Source organism: Megalops cyprinoides, chromosome 17 (assembly GCF_013368585.1).
Source record: "Megalops cyprinoides isolate fMegCyp1 chromosome 17, fMegCyp1.pri, whole genome shotgun sequence".
NCBI classification, from domain to species: Eukaryota; Metazoa; Chordata; class Actinopteri; order Elopiformes; family Megalopidae; genus Megalops; species Megalops cyprinoides.
This window is the reverse complement of record NC_050599.1, coordinates 20382201-20397989: the sequence shown is the minus strand read 5'-3', so window position 1 is coordinate 20397989 and position 15789 is coordinate 20382201. Positions and strand designations below refer to the sequence as shown.

Genomic DNA, 15789 nt, shown 5'->3' with positions numbered 1-15789 from the left:
GAGACGCCCACGTCTCCATCAGGTTATATACCACGAGCGGGCTATCTCCAGGAATCTCTGTCATCCCGCTGATAACACAAGGCGCTCTGTGCTAGTTCATATTCCTCCCTTGTCAGCACCTGACAATGTCTGTGGAAAGGAAATGAGTCCTCCTTTTCTTTCTTTTTTCCTCTCCCTTTCTCCAACCCTCCTTCTTACCCCAGTCTATCTCTCTTGCGCTCTCTCCTCTCTCCTCTCTTTCTCTCTCTCTGTCCCTCTCTGTCTATCTCTCTCTTTATCGCACTCTACTTATTTTTGTGTCTCTAGTTCTTCTTCACTCTCTCCCTCTCTCAAATTCAAATTCAAGTAAGATTTATTGGTTGAACCCCACAGGTGCAAAGGCAAATATAAATGCACATACTAAACTGTTAAATTTCTAAAATATAAATAAATGAATGCATATGAACAAACACAAAAAGCGTTTAATATAAAACTCTCTCTTTCTCTTTCTCTCACTCTCTCCCTCTCTCCATCTTTACTACCTTAGCCACCAAATGGTTCCATTTACTCCAGCCAGGCTGTGTGGAATCTGGCTTTGCTCCCTCCCACCGTTTCTGATTTGATCTCCCTTTTCTCAAGTCTCAGTGAACGCACCCCCCCTCCCCACACACACACACTCATACACCAAGGCTCACTTTCTCTCTCTCTCTCTCTCTCTCTCTCTCTCTCTCACGGTCCCGATCGCCAGCCGGCCGTCTCTCCGACTCCGGCGCGGTGCGGTCTGAACTTTTTCGGGGTCCTAATAGAAACAGCAGATGTGGGGGAGACTTCCTGTCACTCTGTGGGTAACAAGCAGCTGCTTTGTTTCTGGCTCCGCTGTCGCCCCCCTGGGTCTGGGCTGTCATTAGCCGTGAGGTTGGTGGCCGGGGACGCGCGCTGGAAGGTGGGGGGGGGGTGGTCGTTGTTTTTGGATTACGTGCTTTGGGGCCGCGGTATCGGCGCGTGGGGGTCCGGAAGAGAGCTGCGCCCACCGGAGAACAGGGACGCCTTACACCTCGTGTGTCAGAGCCGGACTGGTGAGTTCTGAGTGGCTTTGTTTTTGGGCTGTTTAAAAGAACTACTCGTGTGCCTCTGTGAGGAATATCAGACACATTTGAGGGCACTTTATGTACTGAAACAGCATTCGGTACTGAACATGTCGTCTTGAGCTGGTGTTTGCCTGTCATAGGATGAGGCTCAAAGGGCATATGAGGGTCTTGTTTTGGGCTGTGTTAGTTAATTGAATGATGCTGTCTCCCAGTTCAGAGGTGAGGCAGGACTTTAGGCGCTGATATGCCCTTGAAGGAGAGCGTCACAGACGGGGGCTCACTTTAAGCCCCACGACTCATTTCCTGAGGCTTTGAAACGTTAAAGTCCGCCAGAGGGACATTTCAATGCCTCGCATTCACCAGGCACTTCCAGTTTTATTTGCCCATGAAAACCGCGTGGAGAAAAATTAATATTTGTCATACAGGTATCACCTCTCCAAAATCTCCGCCCCTCACAGTAACTCTGCCCTTTGAGCACACTGGCTGTGGTTACAAAAGAGGCTAACAAAATGAAAGTCTAATATTGGAGAGGGGGAGAAAAAGGTCAGTTTCAGAATGAATGGCTCTTGAGCGGGCGATTTGCTAGAAAGGCCTGCCATTAAAACACATGTTTTTTTTTTTTATTTTTACAAGCACACCCCGCCCTCATTAAACACAATTTGTTCTGAAGGGCCAGGACCACTTTGCGCCCAGTGAGAATGCGGTTTGCTGGAAACGAGGGGGGATAAAGGCTGAAATAATCAGGGTTTGGAGTTTGGAGAGTATTTTTATGAATCAGCATGAGTGAGTCACGCCATGCGGGAATCTGCTCAAAAAAAAAAAAAAAAAACCTGAGGGACTGTGAAAGAGGGAAAAATGAAAAATTGAAAAGGTACAAAATGTAGGTAACAAAAAAAAGCACTATATGCCTTTTGTCTTTAATGGTTGAGTATGCTGATGTGCTGATGTAATGTCTTAATACAGGACATTAGAAACAGCCATCTGTTTCAGAATTTTTCTTTAAATGAGCAGCGCCCTTGTTGTTCTGTGATGTGTATTATTTGTAGAAATCTGCCCGTTGTTTGGTTTTCCTTTCCTTCCATATCAGGTCTTGTGACATCAGTTGTGTCCTCATTATTTCTGCTGATTTTATTGTGCTCCGGCGGAGACATCTTGATATCTAGTTTTGGACAGCGTGTGACGGCTAAACTGGGACAGTTTCTACACAGTACTGTCCCGCTTGCTTTTAATCAGAAAATGTGGTGGAAGGAAAGGCTGATGAGTTTTGGACCAGATGGTAAATCCCCTCCCTCTGCGAGAACAACCAGTGAGGTCAGAATGAATGTTTCAGCATGTTATGGTATGGGTTTGGTGTGATGTCATGGATACAGGTCAGAGTGTTGAAGCTGCCATCTCATTGTACTATAGAATTTAAGGGCACCTGTGGAGTTTTTTTTTACCTCAAACTCTAATGATCATTTCACATATGTATCCAATTGGAACTTGAAAGGTTCTTTTCTTTTTTTATGGGAAAATATCAATACATACTTGAAACTGAACACCCGCTGTTGCCTTAGCAAAACTCAGTTAAGTAAAGCACCCTAACAGTGCAGATTTATAGATGTTTGATATGTCCAACAAAGCACTTTACCTGGGTTTGATTTTCTTACAGAACCACTATATATGCTGTTTATGATGAGAAACCTTTTTGGAACCCAGATCCTGTGTTCTGGCCAGGTTTGTTGGAGCCAAAGGGGTTTTTTTTAGAAAATCTAGCTCTGTACCGACTTTCAAGGGCCCATGTTTGAATGGCTTAATGTTCTCTGTAATGAGAAATAGTCTGAGCTCTAATCAAAACAAGCCTCCTCGCAGATAAAGCGGGCTGCTTCAAAGATCTTGGTACATTTGGTTGTTGGACGGTAATGATGGATTGTTCCGCAATGTTAAAAGCGAGTTCCGTTGCATGAATTCCACCCCGCCTCCTTCCTGTGGAGTTTTCCGTGAGCACCCACATGCGCTCTCTTGGATGACCTGGCTTTTAAATAACCACTGGGATCAAGCTTGTGTGTTTTCTCTAAGAATCTCATAGGCCTCTGTCGCATTCATCTCAAGCCAGATCATACTGAGGCAGAAAATATTTATCTTGCCCCAGTACTGATTTTGGTACATCCCAGGGAGGCCCTCTCTTTTGCCCTTTCTGGCCTTGTCCTGTCCACTGGTCTCCGTTCTGTGATGTAACCATCATGAATAAACACGTAGCGGTCTGACATGGGCTTTGTTCGTGTCCACCTTATAGAATCCGTATTTATGTTCACCTTCATGCTTTTATACAGACAGATTGAGTAACACCAATCAGCCCACTGACTGAGCCAGTACTGCGTGTAGCATTTACTACTGAGATTAAAATGAGGTGTGGGTACACGGTTAGGAATACAAGTTAAACAAAGAGCGGTAACACTGAGCGTTGGTAATGATGGATGAAGACCATGCAGTGGAGTCTTGGCTCCACTCCACCCTGGGGACAGTGCAGAAATGACATGCGTGTCCTCCGGGTTATCCCAGTATTGGAATGTGATGCTGGAATCCCGACAGCTGTGAGAGATCCTTGTTTGTGATTTACCATGACGTTTTCAAGTTGTACATTTCGTTCCTGAGGGTGAAATTAGACTGTTGAATTCGTATAATATGTCCCAAGGACGTGTTGATTTTCTTGCCTTACGTAAGGAGAATATTGTCAAAAACTCCTGGTTTAAACTTCATCACAGCTACATGAACATCTTACGTTACCTTTTACTGCTTAGTTCATCAATCTTTGGTGTGCTGACCAGGAAGACACCAGTTATGTTATATCTACAGTAAGCATATTTTTGTTCCCATGCCATGTAGTCTCATACTGTCTACAAATAAAGGTCCCTTGAAATTTCAAAAGGATTTGAGTTTGAAATGTGATATCCTTAGCAGCGTGTTGATGCTCTCCAGTCTTCCTTGAAGTACTGTAGCACACTGGGTCTACTGTACCTGACAAACTCCTGTGTCACCTGACTGGCCTGGCAGCATTTTCCACTGCCTAGCTATACTGGAATGACCTTGCGGAGTGTTTGTCTTTAACGGAGGGCTGACTGCCACGTCTGAATTGCATCTATCAGTGAAAGGGAAAGCCAGGCCTCTGCTGTATTTGCGAGGGGAATGCCAACGTGAAGCCAGGCCCGCGTGCCAGCCAAACAGCGGTGCCAGCGAGAATCGGGTTGTTGTGTTTGCCCACGGCTCGGGAGGGGCAGCAGGGAGGCATTCTGACAGGGCCTGGGTGGTCCTCGTCCACTGTGCTGTCTCTGCACGCGCCCGAGTCGCCGCGCTCCTCGCCTAAAAACTCCACTCTTTCCCAATCCAGGGGACTGTGCACTGCTGAGCAGAACATATGCGATTTTCATCATTCTTGGTGTTTTATTTGGTTCTGTAAATCAGCTGGAATTATAGAACAATTTGTGCTATCGGACAGGACCCCCTGACTGACCTCCTGGAGACAAAACAAGTAAAACTTCTGCAGACTTGGTTTGTACTGATGGGCCCGGCTGCATTTTAAGGAGGCCATCCTTACATCTGATAAGAATTATGCATCTAAAAAAGAAGTGGAAGAGAAGCTGCAGCAGGAGGATCAAGGCTAACCTGGACAGACACTTTTCATTTTGAGTTGCATTTTTTATTGGTATTGAATGTGTCAGTTCAAATCCAACCATCAAGTAAACATTTTGACAGTCAATGCATCATCAGAACAAACTCACCTTCATGGACCGTTTGCGTAAAAAATGCAGAATGCGCTGATAGATTGAGTAACACCAGTCGATGCATCACTGAGCCGGTCACAGGTAAACTGTTCGCATCTGAATCTAAATGAGGTGTGAGCACGTGGTCAGGAATATAAGTTCAGCCATATTAACAGCAATGACACTGAGCACACTCACTCGGTTTCTTTCCCATGAGGCATCGGTCATGGATGAATATCATGCAGCTTGGCTCCGCTCCACTCCGGGGACTGTTCAGAGATGACATGTGTGTCCTCCAGGTTGTCCCTGTATTGGTATGTGATGCTGGAATCCTGACAGCTGTGTGGAATCATTGTTTGTCATCAGACATGCATTAGCGACACTAAAGACACTCATTCACTCCTGTGTGCTCAAGCAATATCTGCCGTTAACATTGACTTTGACTAAAAAAATGCGAGCATGAATTTACTCTCAGTACAAATGCAGTGTTGTCGTTGCTTTGGCTCATCGCTGAGTTGTGTTAGTGCAGAAAAAGAACGTATCACTTGCAATTAATTGTGATCCAATATTAAAGCTCAACGCTGACTGAATCCAGGGGTCACTGTTATTTACTCCACTTGGATATTTGATTCTGAACTTTCTTCTAATTAGTCTGCACATGAAACATGGTAGGATAATCTGTCAGGATTACATATTACTGTAGTTAACCACAGAAGTGGTGTTTCTTATATTTCCTTACCAAAAAATGCATGCTATCTCAACTATCTACAGCTACACATGCCAGTTTTAGTTGATTTCTTTAGACATAATTAAAAATACGACTCTGAAAGTGCTGGAAATGTACTCACATGATATAGATTTTACTTAATTTACTAGAAATTACAGTGTCTACATGAGTAACTTATCTTTTTTCAGCATGGAACTTTGTTAGTCCTACTTGATTCAACATAGACCACCAAATCTAATCTTTTTCATTTTTTTCCGAGAAGCACACCCTACTTTTTTTGGCTTCATCATCATTATACCCCTCGTAGACCTGAAATTCCAGATAATTCATTTCCAGCATGTCGAGATAATGCGTTCTCTGAATATTTCATTGACACCGAACACCTAAGAAGGCTAGCTACACTGACAGCAGTGGTCTGAGTTTGCAAGCAGACAATGAAACTCAGTCGTAACCCCCAAGCATATAGTAGTCATCAGACATCAGCCCGCTGTGCTTTGCTTCAAAATTGGCTCAGAGCCTAGTACTGTTGTGCGGGATAGACAGGAGCCCTGTCATATGACACTCACACTCGCTGTGGCTCAGAGAGATACTGTTGTCTCTCAAACCTGAGAAGCTGGGGGACACCACATGAGGATTAACTTAAAAAAATGTAACAAGTCTGGCAGCATTTTTCCCTTTATTTATACACAGGATATATTCTTACAATTGCTTTTTAAATTTGACATTATTATTTATTTGGTTAGCAGACAGCCTAGTTTGGAGTAATTGACAGCTGAAAAAGTTTGTTTCCTCCTGATTGGCTTGCTCTGAGCAGATACTGTAAGTCATGCAGCTTGTTTTTCCTTTGCTTTTGCTCAGTAGCAAAGATTGACCAGGAGAACAAAGATACCCTAAGAAAGCCCAGAAGAACCGATGTGTTGTGATTGCCCGTGCTATCTGAGGACACGGCCACCATCATCTCAGCACTGTACAAAACAGATCACCTGCTTTCATACCTTTCTTACTAAGAAGCCATTTAAAAAAGACAAAAAACTGTGAAAATCAATGAACTGCAACCATCTGATTAGATCCTGTTTCCATAGGAATCTGCTCCTCTTCTTTTTTTTTTTATGGAAAACCACTGGAGCGTTCCAAACACATAAGTGAATTCTTCAGCAGTGGAACAGTGTACTTGGTAAAAGCGAGAGCTCTTGTGTTTCTTCTCTCAGTGCACATGCTTCCTGCCTGCTTTTTTCTCCCCTCTCCGTGTCATTGTTTTAGAACTCACGAATGGCTTGCTTTTGCGCATCTGTGGGGGTTTATGTGTGTCTACGGCCTGCAGCACTGCTCTTTGGAAGTTAATCGAGGCCGAATTCGTCGGGAGGCGAGGTGAAGCAAGCCCTGGGTCTGGAAGTCTCTCGGTTTCTGCGGATGAAAAAGGAAGGGGAGGTCTGGACTCGGCTTTTGAGAGAGTGGGTCTGCCTGTAGCCATGTTTTGCGATTATAATGAGCGGAATGAGGTCGGCCGCAGGGATGCAAAAAAAAGGAACAAATAAAATCGAGCACATTTGAGGGCAGGGACGAGGGCAAGAAGCTCTGTTTAAAAAAAATATGCGGCTGTCTGCTACGTGTTTAGTCTGGCAGAAAATGATGCCACTGTCAGGGTGCTTTGGAGCAGGAAGAGAGGCTTTTTAAAGATTTCTCACATCAGTGAGTTTGCGGAGTGTTGAGTGCAGATTTTAGGGCTTACAGCTTACTGCGCCTGTTTTTATCCAGGAGATGAGAGCTTCCTCTCTGAACACACAACACCTCTCATGTTTTACCTGCCACGCACGCCTCTCTCTCGTGTTACCTGACCACATTGCTGGGTCAAATGAGAGCAGCAGTGTAGAACCCACAGAGAGAGGCTTATTTTCCCAACACCTTGAAGGGGACTGTTTGTTCATTAGCTCATCAGGGCACTTGTGTGCACGCGTATATTGGAGCATGTGGTGGATATGTGTTTGTTTCTCCTGTCTTGAGGAAGGGTTACAAATTCTAGCAGTGTGTTCTTACAGTTCTTACAGTTGTGCATTCAGGTGATGAAAAAGGTGCAGGATTTTCCCCCTTGGATGAAACAAAGCATTGCCCGCGCATTTGCCACACCGGAGTTTCCCTCCCCAAGCCCCGCCCTGTCACGGTCGTTTAGTTATCACATCCTCCATCTTTGTGCTGAAACGGATATGCGGTGACGGCCGTCGCACGCATGACTGCACAGCTGTCCGCGATGGCACCTTGGCTTTACCTTCCTGCCCGTCTGACTGGCTCCGCATCAGAGCAGGTCAGACAAGCTGCCTGTGCTCCACAACGCATGCACAAGTAGTATTTTACAGGTAGTATTTGTTCCTTATCCAACAGAACATCATATGCCCTCCCTATCGGGCACCTAGGCTGATTCTGTGAGAAAATAAAATCCAGGGAAGGTGACTTGTCTGACATTCGAAGTCTTTCACAAACAAGTTTTGAAAGGGTTCATTCTTACCTCTAACCCTAACCACTGGTTGTGGTTCCTCTTCTGCTTTTTTCCCCCAGAGGACAGATAATACAAAATGATTACTGGCAAAATATGCCACTTTTTTTTTTGACAAGGGCCATGTGAACTCATTAGCTGCGTATACACATTAGATGATCATATTTGGCTTACTTATATCTTATGTGCTTGCATTTTTTTGCTTGCATCATTTTACTATTGTTGAGGGTTTCTAGCATCTTAAAAAATGGTCATTTGAATTATGAGTCTCTTGCTTGATTTCTTTAGGTAAGTAGCGGGTGTCTCATGGTAAGACATGCTGTAAAATTTAGGGGAAAACTATATAGTTTAACTTAGTTAAACTCTTAAGTCTTTCCTCAGTTGTGAAAAAAGGTAAGGATTGATCTTTTATGGGCAGAGGGGTATCTTTATGGTTTTAAATGTGTCTGTGGTCAATTTTTGAAGGAACTTGTGCTGGTAAAAGCATGGCACTATAAAGGATACAGTGATACTTTATAGTAACAGGCCATAGGCAGTTATCTTCCATTCTGTCATCATGGCTTACTTAATGCTGTGCCTCCTTTGTTTGTGCAGCATGGAACATTAAATCTTCTCTCTTTGTAACGGTTCACTTGATAGTTGTAGAAATCTATTATTAGAAGAATGGCTTAAAAATAGACATCTGTGAGTGCACTCGGTTTTCCAACAGCTGTTTTTGATAAAGGGAGTCGTGCTCTGCTCTGGAGCTGTGGTCAGAGTCACATCCACTCACATCAGCTCCTCCACACGCTCGTCTTCAGTGGGCACAAAGAACCCCGCGTCTCTCCTTCCCCTGCCTGATCATTCATGCCATTATGAACACGCACACACACACACACACACATCAGACACATGCACCACACACATTTCACAAGCCCATCCCCTGTTCTGTCTCTCTCACACACACGTGTGTGTGTGTTCATAATGGCATGAATGATCAGGCAGGCACAGTGCCCGCTTGCACGCATAAGCGCGCGTCTCTCAGCTCTGAGGCTCTGTCTGATCGGATCTATTCTCAGCCCTCACACTCGGCCTCAGCCTTGCCAGCTGCATGCAAGGGGCCGGCCAGCGCACAGTCACCCCACAGGGGCTCTCAGTGCCCATCCACTCACACCCCCCTCCTCAGCGCGGGCCCATGTGCGTGAAGTGATGTGCAGTAAGCAACTGCCTTTCGAATCGAAGAACGTCTGCCTCCATCTGAGGGTTGCCCGGGCGCTGCACACCCCTCACAGCCATTAAACCCAATTTATCCGCGGGGACAGGCAGCCTGCGTAGCAGCTGGGGCGCTGCCACTCAGCTCTGCTCAGACAGATATTAACCGCCCCCACAATTCGGGTCATATAAAGCGCTTGATTAGAGCTTCAGCAAGCCGTCGGGCACGGTGTGTGTGTGTGTGTGTGTGTGTGTGTCTGTTTGTGTGTGTGTGTGTGTGTGTGTGTGTGTGTATTGCAGTCTTCGCCCCGCAGTTAGGTCTTCAAAGAGACGGGACCGCAGCACCCCAAACGCTGCTCTCTTCCCTGAGCGTTGGGGGTTTTATTGTGGTCTAAATATCAGGGCTGCGTGCGGGGCTGCTGGCCTTCAAACTCGACAGCCAGCCGCTTTTCATGGGCCTCTTTAAATAAACACCTGCTTAATGACTGAGGGGAGAGCCGCAATCTGGTACCTCCAACCACGCTTTCAATTAGATAAGGCAGCTCCTCACATGGGAGAGAAAACTGACAAGCAGTGTCATTAAGCAACCCCATGGAGTTTATGAGACTGCTCTGTCATGGGTCAGATTTTGCCCAAGACTGCCAAGATCAGATTTTCCAATGTATATTGAGATATACATTATTACAATACAAAGTTTTATGTATAATTTTACGTGTATATATGTTCAAATGTATTAAGAAACTGATAAATTGTCATATTTTTCATATAGGTACGTGTATATGTTTATATAAAGATATGATGGAAAACACCATTTTACTATCTACTGACATGTAATACATAGCTCTTTATGCTTTGGGCATATTATGTTTTGTGTAATGCTGTCTGTATTTCAGACAGATTCCTCCACATATTAGCAATGAAATGGAATAGCTATGCCTTAATTGTTATCCGATTACACTTTAAAAATAGCTTTTAGTATCTCACCTATTCCCAAGTGATGACATCACCGAGCAAAATTTTGGCTCACGTCCAACCGCTTTTTTGTCACGGGAGACGTGCTTTTTGTGTGTCCCTCAAGGATACTGATGATCAGACAGATGTAATACTGACAAGCTTGTTAGAATGGAGCTCTCCCACGTGCTTCATATAACTCAGATCCGCCGTTTATTAGCGACGGAATGCGTCGCTCCGACATTCTATACAGCGTGTTCGTATGAGGGGGCAGGAACATAACAGGCAGTTTTATCGCATTTCACTGGAAACTGTACAAACCAAACAGAAGAGAGGCCAGCAACCTTTGTGTAAGAAATCGGAGTAGCTGTGAACAGCTGATCCGGCAGGTTGTTTGTTGATCCATCGGTTCTGAGCAGATCTTGCATTTATTGTTATATTGTGCGCAGTTAATAATAAACATGGCGAAATCCCCAATTATTCATACAAAGGTTACTCACCTCTTCTCCAAATAGTTTGTGCTTCTTTTTCCTAGCCACCGTTTTGATTAAAAATTGTCAAAAATTCAAAATGCTCATATTGCAAAACAGGAGGGAAAACAAGATAACATTTTCTAACATAGATGATACAGTTGCTGTCTGACTGTATGCTGCTGCATTTGATGTTTTTCAAGCAGCAGCATTTAAATTGCGATGTATGCATGAAAATCTTTCGGCCTTGAGCACACAATATAAATATGTTTGTGTTTCTCACAAAACCAGATTCAGCCTGATGCCCATCACTGCTTCCTACATGTTTTTTCAGTCACGTTTTCTCTCCGTAATGGAAACGTTCCGTGTGTTTGGTTTTCATGAACTACAGTATCTGGTGATCAAAGTGGTTACCCGTAACACAGGTCAGTAACAATATGTGCGTTGTCAGGGTGAGAGAGCTCATTTCCTGCACCCAGAGTCCCGTCTGACCTGTTCAGAGTTCCGCGACCTTTGAGAGTCAAGGCCAGCCTTAGAATAGCTTGATGACACTAGCCACAAAGCAATCATCCCATGTTGATCCAACAAACCATCAAGCAATGGCTGTTTGTACTGACGCAGTACATTCTTCCAGCGGCCTTCTCCCACACAATTTAATTAAGTGGAGAAACACAAACAGTGGGCAGACAGCAGTGTGTCTTAGCGGTTGGGGCACCAAGCTTGGATTATGGGTTTTGAAAACGGGACGGGACGGCTCTGCAGTGCCCCCGAAGAGGGCGTTCGTTCCGCCTCGCTCCAGTCAAACCAGTCTCGCTGTGTGCCCGCGGTGGGTGAAACGCACGCCCAGGAAGCACGCTTCAGCTTTTCCGAACGGCGAGCGCACTTTGACCGGACCCGTCGCTCTTTTCGAGCTGGCCGCGGTCTCCGTCTGTGGAAACGTGGGAGCCGCAGCCAGCGCACTACGCGGTGTTTTGAAATCGGAGACTCGTGGTACGCCACCTCAGGGTGCGGCTACGGTTTCCGAGCCACATGGTGCTGCCAGATGAAAAGAGTGGATGGGATCAACGGTTGTGCCCCACGTCTTCTATTTCTGTCCAGCTCGGGTTTTTTTTTTTTTTTTTTTACTTTGCGTCAGTGTTGGCGTCATTGCGTCTTTCTTCCTCTGCAATTCCCCGGCTTATTCTTTTTTTGTCATTGATTCTACAGGAAGACAGCTCGCCAAACACTTACGTACACATTACACGTTAAATGTCTCCTTTTCATTGCCTGTTAGTCATCTCTTGTGGAAGATCAGGTTGTGAAACCCAATGCTTAGTGTTATTCTAGTGAATTTTTCTGTTACTTGTCAGATACTGAATCACAACCAAAAAGTGGTCTCAGCATCTTATCAAGGTAGCATATAAGTACCCGACACATTGGTGCCAGATCTGTGCCGTTAAGCGAGCGTGTGAGTTTCACATAGTTGCGCATACACTTTCAACAAAACGCACAACACACCTATCGTGAATATTAACATAGCTAAGATCATATGGTTTGTTTCAGGTTGAAGTCATGTGGAAAATGGGCGCGTAAAAACATTATTTGACTAGCTCTTGCATGGTGCTGCTCTTGTCACATGTCACTCACCTGTTTGCTCCGTCTACAGACGGACTGGACGCCTGTAAGTTTCGGTTATATTAGGTCAGGCTATTATTATCTTGTCTTGTCAGCAGCTTTAGTTATTTTGGTTTGTTAGTTTGTAAATGATGGCAGCTGTCCACTCTTGGGACCATGTGGCTCTCAAATAGTTCAGTGAAATGATGGTGGTCACACAGATGGCTTTTAGCCAGAAATGGATTTGAAGTGAGAAGCTCAAAAAAGCATGGTTAATTAAAACTAATTCGAGGAGTGTTGGGAATATCTTTAAGGAGGGTGGAAGGACATGTACGTATGAGAGAATATGCATTGAAAAACAGTGAGTGGTAGGGGATGGAGGAAGGAGATGGATACTTCTTGTCTACTTTTTCAGTGCTCAAGCTCAGCTTATGCCATGAATGAGATTTACTGCCAGCTGCCTGTTTATGTCAGCAGTGTGCCAAGTTCCAGTGTGATCTGTATCAAGTGCTTTCAACAGTTTTTGCAGAAAACCAACAAATCTTTCTTGATATGGTTTCCAGGATGCCACTCCAGGCCAGGAGGTGTTCATTGAAATTAAGTTTTAAAAATGGCCAAAGCCATCAATTCCTAGATGTTTAAAGCGCCAGCCACTGCCACTTGGCACACACTTCTGTGGGACCTCATTAATTCTGCATTTAGATGTTCTGTCTAACATTTCTGTCTCAGTCACTGTCGGTGAAGAGGAGAGTCTGTTATGCTTGCTGTTTGTTTGAATTTATATACTAGACTAACTGAAAGGTATTCCATTGGGATATCTCTGAGATTAAGCTTAGTTTGTCCACCTCACTTTGCTTCCAGTGTCACTCCAGGTTATTTCTTTTCTGTTTCCAAACTATCATGGTTCTCACGTTCAAGTCATGTCCACTATAGCTTACAATGTTTCTGTGAAGTGCAGTCTGTGAAGCACCCTGTGCCAATTCATTTGTTAGGAACATTGTATGAAACACACTTTTGATTGATTGATTGATCGATTGAAAAATATGTACATCAATGCAGCCTTTTCCAGCTCAGCATGACCATCTGGTGACATCATCGCAGTCCGTCGGTTGCAATTAAACCGCACGGTGGCATTTTGTTTCAATCCCTCTAGTTTGGGAAACAAAAATCTGCCATTAAGTTTGAATTTTCAAAGATGGAAACAGGGGAAAAAAAAATGGAGTCAGAGAGAGGGATTCATTCCAACACCTTCAGCTATTGCCCCATTTGCCATGCCTGCCATTCATAAACTTGGCTGGAATCATATTAAGTGTGGTTTGTTTGGACTTTGATGTTCCAGTTTAAATCGAGCCTGGCTGGGAGATGATTGAAGCCAGGCACACTCGGTCAAGCCCTTGAAACACTAGCGGCACACGGCACGTTGTTTTAATCTGCTTCCGCCCCAATCGGCTGCCGCTTTGTTCCCCTGCCTCGCTCCCATTATTAATACACGGCTAATCCATATTTTTGGCTTGCTCAGCCAAAGACGCTGAAGGAATTTTTACTCGTAACCCCGGTGGATGGGTTGTTTTGTTGTTTTGTTCCTGAGCCGGCTGGTTTACGGCCGGCCGCTCCGCTCGGCCAATGAAAACACGCAGAACGGCTGGAGTCGCTCCCCTGGTTGTTCTTGCTACTTTGTGTTCCGACTCCCCGCGGCGTTCCCCCCCCGATCGCGCTGTTCCCAGCGCGGGCGAGACCCGAGCCCCGGATTTGTTGATTAGCTTTGAGAAATAATTTGCCGAATTCTCTCGGTCTCGTCATTAAAGCGTCGGCAGACTGCCGCAGGAGATTTATGCCTCTCTGCTCTTTGCGAAGTTGGTTTCTTGCTGTATTCCAAGCCACAGCCTCATTGTCCGCTTCTAAGGTTAACCCCTGATGTTCTGCCAATTCAGAACTGAAAAAGGGACATTGTCATCATGAAAAATACTGACTGTTTTGATTTAGAAGGTGTCTTTTAAACAGTTTAATCTAGGCTCGTGCACATCTTTTCAATTGCCGCATTATACTCATTTATTCATGAATAGTTCGCACATACCCTAGACAGACCAGTGTATATGTTCAGGCAAGAGTATACTTGCTCGGCTCAGTTTCTGCGCTCATTGTCCCCTATGGTTTTTGTGCATCCATTCCTCTGACTACGTCAGTTAAACCTCCCGTAATTCCCACTCATTTCCCCGCAGCGTTGTGACACATCCACGTGCGCCTCGTGACGAAGCGTCTGGGCACCCCTCAGATTCCTGTCACGCATCACCGTGTGGCCGACGTAGCAGCCGTCAGGCGCGTTACCCCGCAACATGTGCAGCCAATTAGCCCCAATCAGGGGCCCGTAATCGCTCGGCGGAGACGGCGGGCGGCGACGGTGCGACAGGCGGCTGGCGTGTCACTCAGACAGAGGGGGGAGGAGGGGTGGGGGGGGTGACGTGGCAGCCGCCAGTAGGCTCTGCACTTTCCACAGGTGAAAGGCCTTGCCTGTCCTTATGTCAGGACTAAGGTTAGGAGGGAGCTTCAAATCCGTTTGTCCCCCCCTCCTCCCCACTCCGCCTTCCCACCCACAGCTTTGCAGCCCACGTTTGCTGTGGTTAATAAACCTGCCTCAGTCTGGGAATGGCATTGTGCCTTCTTGAAAGGGGGAAACAGGTTGTCCAGATGACTGCTCCACCTGTTCTGCCTGCAGGCCTTAAATTAGTCTGCTCTCCTTACTTTGATCTCCCCCTCGGTGCGCCAATATCCTTTTTCTGTTCTGAAGTGACGGGAACCGGACACTCGTTATTTATGGGGTAGCACAGGACGTGCATCGTTTCACCTCTACCTCCCTCCCTAACGCGGATCACTTCGGTAGTTTTACGCAGTATATCCAGCCGTTTCGGTGCCGGTACAAAGCTTCCATTAACTGCCCTCCTGAATACTGCTCTTTGTGAGCGTGTCACGCTGATATACAGATGGAGAGCCTGACCCGTCTAGTTATGGGTGATTTTGTCCTCGTGCTGCTCTGGGACCTGCCCTGGAGGGCTGCAGTGACAGCAGTCTGAAATATTTGGAAATGCTGGAATGAGGGTGAAAGGTTGCATGTTTTCCCCTGCCAGTTCCATATGATAGGATTTTGTGATCATGTGTAAGGTGTTGCTACCTGGCCTTAGGCATCAAGTATGGCAAACTCTCATTAAAATCTTATACAGCTTTATAATAAATTGCAATAATCACTTATTAAACATACAAACAGTTCAAACAGGAAGAAGAAAATGCTGCTACCAAGATAATGATGTTTATGCAACTTTAAACTTAAAGTTAAGTCTTAGATAGTTGGGGGAGGAAGTGACTAGTTGGGGGAGTTACAGAGAAGAAAGTAACAGACGCATTTGTACACAAGCTGGGTTTTAGGCGGTTTTTCTTTTGCATCACTTCATTGAGTACAGTGAAGTGAAAGTTACAGTGATTCCAATGATATTGAATACCAAAAACGGCTCATACAGTTGACTGCAATGTGCTAGTGGCACGTGCACAAATGCAGATGGCGTTTCTGGCT

General features: G+C 45.3%; 1 protein-coding gene across 3 annotated transcripts in view; it reads left to right on the top strand.

Moving 5' to 3' along the window:
• LOC118792485 (protein eva-1 homolog A) overlaps positions 1-15789 on the top strand; it is a 73560-nt gene that overhangs the window by 49913 nt on the left and 7858 nt on the right. Inside the window, exon 1 of one of the 3 annotated variants that reach the window (XM_036550340.1) lies at positions 728-1055. The exons of 1 other annotated variant lie outside the window; for it this stretch is intronic. The gene's annotated coding sequence lies outside the window, so the exon portion shown is untranslated. Of the gene's footprint in view, positions 1-727; positions 1056-11431; positions 11461-15789 lie in introns of those variants that run through there. One more of the 3 variants, XM_036550341.1, reaches the window with a different exon arrangement.